At 34.8% G+C, this 9683-nt stretch overlaps 1 non-coding gene across 1 annotated transcript; it reads right to left on the reverse strand.

Moving 5' to 3' along the window:
- Nucleotides 1-9142: 9142 nt before the first annotated feature.
- On the reverse strand, nucleotides 9143-9249 carry LOC120274343. The gene has a single exon (XR_005540870.1). It is a non-coding gene; the product is annotated as a small nucleolar RNA R71 (small nucleolar RNA).
- Between the last annotated feature and the right edge of the window lie 434 nt (nucleotides 9250-9683).

Genomic DNA, 9683 nt, shown 5'->3' on the forward strand with positions numbered 1-9683 from the left:
TTTATATCTAAGAAGAGCACAAGAAATTGAAAAGCTTGAAATATTGAAAATCAAAGCATGGGAGCTATTAGAACTCTGGACACTCAATAAGTCAGTGTTTTTTATTTTTTCAATGAGCTATCAAAGAGGTTATGCAATGTATTATTATATAATTACATGATTTTTTTTTTCACTTTTTTCTTTTAAATACTTTATGTTTAGTTTTTTTAAGGTATTGCTTCATTTGGAGATATTTTGCTCATTTTCTCATAAATAATGTATATTTAATGTTATAATTTGGATATTTAAACTACATTGTTTTTATTTTGAATTATTTGTCTATATACAATCTTTCCCCAAAATCACCCAAATTGTAAAAACCCTGATGTGATGCAAAGGAATTTAACATGTATATATTAATTATGTTTGTTTTATTTCCTTTATCTTCACATTAGGTTTTTATTTTGCATTTGGTGTACCAAATACCATTCAAAACAAGATAAGTTATTTGTCAACTACTTTGTTCAAAAAGGCTAAGAAATAAAATATATATATATATATATGTTGCTATTTGTTGTTGTTATTTATAATTTATAACCAAGCATTTATTGTATTAACTTTTTGTGATAAATCAATTACTAATAGTAATAGTGCTTGATTGATCTAAAAATGTGGCTACATGCAAATATCTAAAGAAAAGCAAGATATTCTTTTCATAAGTGAATAAAAAAACATGAGTTTGGTTGGTATGACTTATGAGTACTCTCTAATTCAAAGAAAAAAAATCAGTTTGATTAGACGCAAATGGACACATATTATTTAATCTTAGTACCTAGTATGTGTATGTTTATATAAACTTAGTTTTCAACAAAACATGACTTAATAAATTTTCATGTCTACCGACAATCAAATCTAGAGTTGAACTTTTGACAATTGCAAATAGAGAAAGACAAAGAGAAGTTACTGAATTAAGCCTTTAGCAAATTTGGTTGTTGTATCTCTTTTGTATTAACAAGCATTTCAAAAATACATGAGGAACTTTCAGGTTACATATGATGTGGATAAAATAGTGTTCAATCATCAAGACATTTCAAATTAGTTCACTAAATTTTTTTTTAATTTTTGCCTAGGAAATGGAACCCAATACACAATCATCATACTTCTCTAATTTTTTCATTCGAAGAGTGATCCTGCTTTCACTATTTTGGAATTAACCACAATGATCAAACAAAGAAGTGATTTTAATGTTTTTATTATGGATCCAAATATCAAAGTGGGGGTAGTTATAGGATCAAGCACCATTTAGCTTTAGCTCTTAGCAACATCATAACTTGTAAAAGGCTCTGCAGGATGTTTTTGAGAAATGTTAGCAAATCATAATCTTCAAAGAAAAAGGAGCAAGAATTTTAAGATGCATATATATAAAGTTGTTTAAGAGAATGATGATGGGGACTTAAAAGAGTTACCATATCAAAGCAACAATAGAAAGTTTCAGACTTTGAAAAATTACTTGGGAAACGAAAGACAAACGTTCCAATTAGAGATGATGTGATTCCAAAGTCTACTTCAGGCTCTTAATGTGGTATCGTGGTTGTCAAAATTGCTATTTTAACTAGGATCGATAAGAGGTCCATAAAGTCGTATCGTAAGATCGAATTGTAAAAATCATAAGATCTTACTAATTACTAAAAAAATTGGTATTAATATAGGCACACGAGACAAATACTTATGAACTAAAAATTACACATTAAAAATAAAACTAAAAAAATAGCCAATTTGGAAATGATCTTCACAAATAAATTGGGCACACCTGAATTTATTAATAAATTCAAATTCTTCAAAAGGCATAGTATCAAACAAAATAAAATTCAAATACTTACAATCCGTAATGGACCTACAAAACCAAATGAATGAGGAAAGTACATGCTCTCCTCCTTGCGTCTACTAAAATATAAACAACAAAGAAACAACTTCTCAATGCAAAACCAAACAATAGATATTAAGTTGACATATAAAATTTAAATCATTAATCAAAATACATAACATTAATAAGACTAGTACCACAAAAAAAAACATTAAGCCTGTGTTTGATTGGCAACATGGAAAATGGCTGGAAAATAAAATATTTCCATGGGAAATGAAAAATAATCGTTTGATTGGCATTATTTTCTAGCTAGAAAATAAAAAAATTTCTATGGAAAACTTTGAGTTTGTTGTTTGATTGTCGTATTTTCCACGGAAAATGTAACATTTTCCGTGGAAAAATCCTCATTTGTTGTTTGATTGCATCAATTTTCCCTGGAAAAATTCATATTTTCCATGGAAAATCTTTTAAAAAATTATGAAAATTGTTCGAGTAGAACTTGAAGTTCAATTAATTATAAACAGTGCCAAGTGGAATTGAATCTTACCATCAAAGCGCCTCCGTATCTGTTCACTGATCTGGATAAATTTATTTAAAATATTATCAAGTTACATAATTTATCTTTTTTTTAATTTAAAAGGAAAGGAAAAACATTGAAGTTGATCCTCGCACATTATGTTTTCACATAGCCCCTTAGATTTTCCCTGAAAACCTTTCTAGGGTGGAGGCGGGAAAAATTTTCCACTGATTTGAGAGAAAATAGAATCATGTGATAGAGTTTATGAAAAACTTTTACACGGAAAATTTTGGCAAAGAAACAGCTTATTTAGCTGAAAAATGACACTTAGAAAATTTTTCCAGGGAAAAAAGGGCAATCAAACACAGCTAAGTCTCTTAAGGGTTCACAATATCAAGTCACAGCATTAATAAGTTCACAACATTAGCAAGTTCACAACATCAAGTCACAACATTAACAAAAATACATAAAAGACTAACAACAAATAAAATGATAAATAAAAAGTGAAAGCTAAAAAAAATCATTCAAACTTTTCTCTAGACTACAACCCTCCATACCATCACCAAAGGTATCATCACCATTGCCACATCTCAAGAGCTCAATAACTTTCCTGATGGAGATTGTCGTTGATGTTGGAGAAAGAAGCTTCAAGGTCTTGCTCGAAGATTCTGTTATTCTGATCCTATATTAAAAAATAGTAAAAGCTTCACAGCCAACTTGAAAACCAATGCCACAGGACTTGTCCAATAGGATTCGACAGACATGGCCATCTCTGGTGAAAGCTTAATAAAGATCAAAACTCTTTACCTTCTTGTAGCACACATCAAATCTCAAAAAAGCTCAAGGGGAACTCTCCAGTGCAGGTGTTGCTTCCAATTGAGATTTTTGGTAAGTCCATGAAGTCCGGCTCTAGACTTGACCCATCAATAGTGGTTGGGCATGCTCCCACCATCCACTCTAATGCGGTAGAGCTATCTCCTTCTTCTCCCTCCCAATTTAGAAAGAGCTTTAGCATTATGTGTGAGCATGGTGATCCTATGACCCTCTCGGCCCACGGGTGCAAGTACCAGGAGAGGAGACAATCCAATTGCTGTTGATTGGCCTAGGGATGTGGTTTCTCGAGATAATGTTTCCTCCATGTAGATTGCATTTTGTTTGCTTTGGGATCGAGTCAATCCAATGGTTGTTGATTCAAAACCATTGGATGGATCTTGAGATGAGTCTTCTATTATTGATATCTTCGATCCAATGAAAGAACTACATATAAGGCCTCAATTGATTAAAGAATTTTGAATCCTTCTGCTTCTTTTTCTTTACCTCATGATAAGGTTTCCAATGTTAATATATGTTCTTCTATTGATAATGATCAGTTGCTTCAGGATAAGGATTCCCCAATGTTAACATGATACTTATAAACATTGCCTTTCCCTAGAGATATGTCTAAATTCCTAGATGGTTATTCTTCAAACTCATTGGATCCCTCTAAATCAATGTTATGCAAGATCACTCCTGCCAATTTAGGAACAATCTTCCCTGTCATTTGAGGTTACTCTTGCCAACAATTGCAATCCCAGAAGGGTATAAATGGGTGTTCTTGAATGCGGGCCGGGGGGGTGGACTTTAATTCCAAGTGCTTTTCTTGATAAACTCACCTCCAAAGAGCAAACCCCACTTTATCCCATACTGGAAGACCCTCTTGATGAGGAGCTTGTTAAGTATAGAGATGATGATGACCAAGATTTTCTTATAGATGATTTTGTAGATGAAGACAAATTTCTTGAAGATAATATCCCCTTTGAGAATAAGGAGATCTTCGTCTGGTGGACCCGACTCCTGCACAACAGTATGGTTGAATTATTAACTCAGTTGAAGGAGAAATGGATCTAGATGCCACAAGTGATTTAGTGATCGAACAGTTATAAGAAGCATAACCCTCATGCCACTTTGTAACAGTCCTATCTGTTCAAATTAAAAGGAGTGACAGAAACAAAAAACCTTCTACCTTTCATAATGAAAGAAGAAGCATTCCATCTTCACCCACCTAGATCTACTATGAAGAGGATTCCAAAAGATTCAAGAGAAGGTACTCCCATTTTAAATAATTCCATACTTAATTCTTGGTATGATGCTCAAATTTTTAATTATAGTAAATTTTTTGGTCCAAAATTCTTGGGTTCCCCTAATCACAAGTTTAACTGCATTGAAATGTTAAGAGCCCAGAAGCAGATAAATCTTCTTTTTCTTCTCACTTGGTAGAATCCTCTGTAAGACCTGCCATCTAGACCCCTAACATTTCTCAATGAAAATTCTATCTTGGAATGTTAGAGGCCTAGGTAAAGCAGTTTGAAGGCCACTTAGTTAAAGAATTTTCTGCTTTTTACCACAGCAGATGTAATCTATTTACAGGAGACCAAACTTCAAAACAGTCACATTTCTTTGTAGAGATCGATCGGTGGTTGATTCCTAGACTCTTATGAATACATTCTCGCTACTAGTACAGTAGGCGGAATAGTTATGGCTCAGGGTAAAACTCAAGTCAGTGGTTTCCTAATTCATGTAGTGAAATTCTCACTTTGGAATTTACAAATTGTTTTAATAACACTGTCTGGTTATGTTTAACGGTTTATGGACCTAATGCTAGATCTATCAAGAGCGATTTCCGAAATGAAATATGCTTCGTGAAAATTTTGCGCTCATCCTCTTGGGTTATCAGTGAATATTTCAATACACTATTTATTATGTCGAATAAGAATAAAAGTCTTCCCAACCTAGAACCAAGCTACTATGTAAAACCTTCTTTAAGAGCTTAATCTAGTGGACCCTTCTCTTAATGATTGAGGGTACACATGGACAAATGATTTAACTGACCCAATCTAGGTTCTCCTACATTAATTCCTACTTTTTAAGAATTGGTCTACCATCTTCCCAAGGACTTACCAATATACCCTACCAAGATTTGGGTTTGATCATACCCCCAATTTGTCTGGAATTTGGCTCACATCATTTGATACCTCAATACTTCCATTTTGAAAATCATGGTACTTCGATCAGAACCTAGGAAATCTTACCTAGGAATGGTAGACTGAGATTACTCCCAAGGGATGTCTCATCTTTATCCTCTCTAAGAGATTATTGAATCCGAAATCTAAGCTGTGAAAGTGAGCTTCAGAGACCATTAAGTAAATTAGAATTAATAAGGATTCTCTTCTTTTGGCACTAAATTCCTTGGATTCTATTAATAAAAGTAGACCCCTTTCTAATACTGAGTCTCAGTGTTTTTCTCAGTTAAAAATGGATTCCAAGACAAAATTCTTTCACTTAATAGCTAATGGTTGGCAGAACAAAACCTTCATTCCCCAAATTTGTAATAACAAGGCTTGGATAGAAGGGGACCTAAACCTATGTAAGACCTTCACAGAGCACTTTTGCTCTCTCTTTGGTTCACCATGACCTTTTCATTTCCTCCTCGATTAGTAACATTTGTTCTCCCTTAAAGAGCGAATAGATCTCGTGACTCTTGATAACTCTGTTTCAATTGAGGACATAAAACAGGCTGTGTTTGACTTGGGAGCAAAAAATGATATAGGGCTTGATGGGGTTCCCATGTTTTTATTTCAAAAACACTAGGCCTTGGACCAAGATGATTGTCATACTATGATATGATTTTTTTTAGGGCAGGGTTAACCTCGAACATTTAAATGGGTCAATATACACTCATAACGAAGACTAAATCACCATAGTGCATTAATGATTACGGCCCTATTAGCCTTATAAATTCCTCATGCAAAATCATTTCCAAGCTGTTCGCCAATAGGTTAAGTCGGGTAATCAATACACTTGTTAATGATTCCCAATTAGCTTTCAAAAAAGGCAGATGCATAACATATAATATTATTATCGCTCAGGAACTAATTTTCAACCTGCAAAGGCAAAAGCTTCTAGAATATGCCTTTAAAGTTGAATTCATGAATGCTTTTGATTAACTAGATTGGAATTTTCTACTTGATGTACTAGCTGCTAGAGGGTTTGAATCTCATTGGATTTCTTGGATTCATAACATCCTGAGATCTGCTAAGGCTTAAGTGCTTTTCAACGGGGAACCACATGTTTATATATATTACAAGCGAGGTCTAAGTCAAGGAGATCATCTCTCTTCCATGCTCTCTCCCTTGGAAGCAAATACCTTGAGCATAATTTTCATGCACGCGCTATGTTCTAGAGTGTTATTAGGGGTTACCTTAGAACCCTTTGAAATATTTGTCATTAACAAAACATGAATGGCCTTATTATTTTCACAACTGGAGGACAATAAGATGTTCGAATATTAAACTAATTTTCCATCTCTTCAAAGGTTCTTCGGGCCTAACTATTAATTTTTCTAAGAGTTGTGTGTACTCTATTAATTATGGTTTTTAGCCAAACACTAGTATAAATACCATTCTTAATAGTAAAAGAGATTGCTAAGTCGTTACCTATCTAGGGGTTCCACTCGAAGGAAGACGTCCTAGGCTCCAGGACTGGATGAAATTAATTCTTATGGTTCATGCTAAGCTCACGTCCTGCAAATCTAACTACCTTTCTCTAGGGAGCCGCCTCACCCTGCTTGACTTTGTTCTGACCTTGATTCCAACATCTTTGATATCAATATTCTATCTACTAATATGGGTTGATAAAGAGATATGATGAGTGCATTTTATAAAGATATTTTATATACCCTTTTGTGTGTTTTCTTATCCTTTTAGCATGCTTTTATCATAAAATGATGCTACTTGAGATATATTTACTAAATGTTGTAGATAATTGGGTTTCAGACTAAAAGAAATGAAAAGATATGAATTCTGATGCAAAACTGTGTTGGAATTCAAATTTCAGGACAAGCAAGGCCCGAATCACAAGTGTGCTGAGCTCGTGCAATTTACTAGAGTCTACACAGAACTGAGAAACATGGTTTCATTGCCCCTACCACCATCTTACTGAGGAGCATGGTTGGTAATCATGGGCGTGCTTACCCCCGTGCATGTTACTAGAAATCTCTTGGATCTCTTAGCACGGTTATAGGGGTACTAGCATTTAATGCTCTCGAAGCATGATCAGAAGAATGGGCTTGCTGAGCCCAATGCATTTTATTAGAATCATACTAAAAATCACTTCCCTACTTTTGAAGCCAAGCACGCTCATCAGCACACCCACCAACATGGGCGTGCTTACATTAAGAAAGGTTTATTTAAGCCCTAAAGTTAGATTTCTAAGGAATCTTCTTCTCTCTTTCTGGAGGCACAAGTTATGGCAGTCATCGACACTATTCAGGGCTAGATCTAGAGTGGAGACAAGCATGGAAAAGGAAGATCATCAGTGATAACCATTGTCAAACCTTCTCCAACATGATTATCAAGCATGAAGGGAGTTTACTAGACAAGTTTTTTTTCTCTGATTGCTTTCATATGATTGTTTGTAAGACTATGAGGGGCTAACCATCTTTCGCTACCTCGGATTATGAATCTTGAATTCTAATGCTTTCATTTTAGTGATATTGATTCTTGATTTTCTTTTTGGTCTCTCTTTTGTTCATATTGCATATCTTTGTTTGTGTTGATTGTCTTGATGCATGTATGTTGCTAGCCTAATGAGGGAATTGAAGATAGCTGCATGAGCATTGCTTTTTCAATGCTAGTTCTCCTGTTGGATGCCAATGTATTTCAAGTTGCTAGTGAACCCTAGATTGATTTGTTGTCTAGAGGGTAATCTCTACTCGTCTAGCTAGGGCACACATTAGGGAAAGGGTTGAGTCAGCTCCAAGCCATGGGTGAGGATGTAATTTATCAAACCCTCCATAGTTATTTACCATGGTCTAAGAATAAACTCTTAAATCATTACCTAGTTATTGCATTTGCCAAAGTGACAATCCAGGGTACTATCTTTTCCATTGCTATCTCTTCAACCCAAACCCTATCTCTTCTTCCTTCTTTATTAGTTGTTCTCCTTTAGTAGTTTAATTAATTCAAACCTAATATTTAAGTTGGCTAGAAATTAGGAAATGAGAAAGTAGCAAGAGCTATTCCAGTGTCATGGGTTCCACTATCCGATCCTATTAGGTACACTTTACAGCTTATACGACCTGTGAACTTGCGGATACGCAAGGGGCGTATCAAGTTTTTAGTGTCATTACCGGGGATTGGCAAATCTTGAGAAAGTTTTACTATCAAGTAATCTAGCCATTTTTCTTTATTTTAATTTATCTTGTTTTCTTTTATTTATTAATTTTTTGTTTTGCTTTTGATTCATGGGTTACTGAATTGGTCACAAGTTTCCTTGCATAACTAGATGGAGTTCATCTTCATCACTTGTAAGTCCAGATCAGGAGTTAGAGAGAACATTACATAGAAGGTCCAGATAAGTAAATCTCAGAGAAACAAGTTCAATGGAAATCATATTATACTAAGACAAATTTGGAGGGAGTAGGGTCCAACATTGTTTTCACTCCTATGATGGAAAATAACTTTGAGCTAAAACCAAATTTGATACAGATGGTGAAGAAGATGTTCTAGTTTAATGGATTTCAGGATGAGGACCTGTATGAACAGTAAAAGAACTTCTTCGAAATCTGTGACACATTTAAGGCAAACAATGTGTCTCAAGATGCAATTCACCTTTGACTCTTTCCATTCTCATTGCGAGAAATGACCAAGCAATGACTATGTTCCTTGCTAGAGGTGTTGATCACTATGTGGACACAGTTGGCCGAGAAGTTTCTTACTCGATACTTTCCTCCTACAAAGATTATGAAGCTCAAAAACAACATATCTTCTTTCAGACAGATGGAGTCCTAAACATTGTACGAAGCATATGAACGATACAAGGAATTATTGAGGAAGTGTCCTCAACACAGGATTGTCGAGTGGATGCAGATTCAAATTTTTTATAATGGTTTGAAATTGACTACCAAACAAATGTTAGATGCAATAGCCGGGATTCTCTTTATAGTAAACAACCAACTAAAGCCAATAATTTTATTGATGACATGCCATCAAATGGCTATCAGTGGAGCTCAAAAAGGAACAAGCTAATGAATGGTACTGGAATTTATTAGGTTGATGCATTGACTGCCCTAGCTACACACGTGGAAGCTAGTGCAAAGAGGTTGGATGCTATGCAAGTTCAACAACAAGCACCAGTCATGAGTTGTGAAGCTTGGGGTGGTCAAGCAAGGATGATTGTTCCATCTGATGAGGGACCCTATAGTATTAAGCAGGTTTATTATATGGGTTAGAACAACTGGTTCCAAAACAACCCCTACAGTAACCCCTACAGCAACGCCTACAACCC

Source organism: Dioscorea cayenensis, chromosome 12 (genome assembly GCF_009730915.1).
Source record: "Dioscorea cayenensis subsp. rotundata cultivar TDr96_F1 chromosome 12, TDr96_F1_v2_PseudoChromosome.rev07_lg8_w22 25.fasta, whole genome shotgun sequence".
Classification (NCBI taxonomy): Eukaryota; Viridiplantae; Streptophyta; class Magnoliopsida; order Dioscoreales; family Dioscoreaceae; genus Dioscorea; species Dioscorea cayenensis.